The sequence below is a fragment of the Bison bison genome, unplaced genomic scaffold (assembly GCF_000754665.1).
Source record: "Bison bison bison isolate TAMUID 2011002044 unplaced genomic scaffold, Bison_UMD1.0 scf7180017864243, whole genome shotgun sequence".
Taxonomy (NCBI): Eukaryota; Metazoa; Chordata; class Mammalia; order Artiodactyla; family Bovidae; genus Bison; species Bison bison.
The window spans coordinates 566489-568660 of NW_011494815.1; positions in this window are offsets into that span (position 1 = coordinate 566489).

The window sequence follows — 2172 nt, forward strand, 5'->3', positions numbered from 1 at the left end:
TAACTTATATGCAGAGTACATCATGAGAAACGCTGGGCTGGAAGAAACACAAGCTGGAATCAAGCTTGCCAGGAGAAATATCAATAACCTCAGATATGCAGATGATACCACCCTTATAGCAGAAAGTGAAGAGGAACTCAAAAGCCTCTTGATGAAAGTGAAAGAGGAGAGTGAAAAAGTTGGCTTAAAGCTCAAGATTCAGAAAACAAAGATCATGGCATCTGGTCCTATCACTTCACGGCAAATAGATGGGGAAACAGTGGAAACAGTGTCAGACTTTATTTTGGGGGGCTCCAAAATCACTGCAGATGGTGATTGCGGCCATGAAATTAAAAGATGCTTACTCCTTGGAAGGAAAGTTATGACCAACCTAGACAGCATATTAAAAAGCAGAGACATTACTTTGCCAACAAAGGTCCGTGTAGTCAAGGCTATGGTTTTTCCAGTGGTCATATATGGATGTGAGAGTTGGACTGTGAAGAAAGCTGAGCGCCGAAGAATTGATGCTTTTGAACTGTGGTGTTGGAGAAGACTCTTTAGAGTCCCTTGGACTGCAAGGAGATCTAGCCAGTCCATTCTAAAGGAGATCAGTCCTGGGTGTTCTTTGGAAGGAATGCTAAAGCTGAAACTCCAGTACTTTGGCCATCTCATGTGAAGAGTTGACTCATTGGAAAAGACTGATGCTGGGAGGGGTTGGGGGCAGGAGGAGAAGGGGACAAGAGAGGATGAGATGGCTGGATGGCATCACCGACTCAATGGACATGGGTTTGGGTAGACTCTGGGAGTTGGTGATGGACAAGGAGGCCTGGGGTGCTGCAATTCATGGCGTTGCAAAGAGTCGGACACGACTGAGCGACTGAACTGAACTCAATCTACTATTTCCCGGATAAGGATACAACAGTGATTAAGAGATTGCCCCTACCGTCACTGACTTCCAAGTTGAGTGAAGGAGCAAAACAGATAAGTAAAAATTATATTAGACTGTTTTAGGTGCTGTTCTGAGTTAATCACAGGGGCATGGAGGTATGTGTGAAGCCTTGGGGGTCAAGGGAATCTTCCCATAAGAAGTGGTTTTCTTGCCTAGGAACAGAAAGAAGTATACTTTCCTAAACTTCTCCCCTCTAGGAGAATTACATTAATACGTATGTGCATGCTCAATGGTGTCCAACTCTTTTCAACCCCACGGACTGTCCATGGGATTCTCCAAGCAAGAATCCTGGAATGGGTTGCCATTTCCTACTCCAGGGGATCTTCCGGACTCAAGGATCAAACTTGTATCTCTTAAGTCTCCTGCTTTGGCAGGAGGATTCTTTGTGCCACCTGGGAAGCCCCATTATATTAATAGAGGCTGCTGTGATTTTCTATTAGTGTCTTACTTCAGTAGCAAAGTGTTACTAGTAATTACTGCCCTGTTGTTTCCTTCCCAACTCAGCCACTCAGGTAAGAGATAACAGCCTATCTGTGCTGTGTCTCATGTGTTTTACTTAGTGGGATGCGTTCCAGGCAGAAAGCTGTATGCCCTCCTAACACTACGTGTATAGTGATTGTTATCTTGCCCTAACCACTGCCCAAGAAGAGGGATAGCGCAGGACATCTCTGGCTATGCACATAGTAAGGGAAAAAAACAAGGCCTCTATTCTGACTTAATCAGTTCTTCATAATTCTTCATGCTTTCATGATGAGCACGGCTTTCTGATTTAAAACAATGCTGAATAGTCCACTTCAGAAATTTCCTAGGATTAGAAGGTAAATTCCCTGCTGTCTGGAATCCAGTTTTATGCCTGGATTTTAGACTTTTGCCCAAGCTCAGTGTTCTGGCATGTTTTATTTCCTAGTTCCTCAAAGACTGCTGGTAGTACTTCATGATCACATATACAGGTTCTCGCTAACCTTAGGATGCCTTTTTTTTTTTTAATCTGAGCCTAAAAACTATAAATTCTTTCAAAATACAGGGGTTTTGTTTTTGTTTTTGTAATTTCACACTTACTTCCACTCTCAGTGTAACTAGGGTGACAGTATAATTTTTTTTATCCAATTGAAGTCATTTGAGAGTGAAAGGGAGCATTAAACAATAATTCCACCATGACAAGAGATGTAAATCAAGACAAATTGGAATAGATGATCACCCTGTTACTGTGTGTCAGTTGCTCAGTCCAACTCTTTGTGACCCAA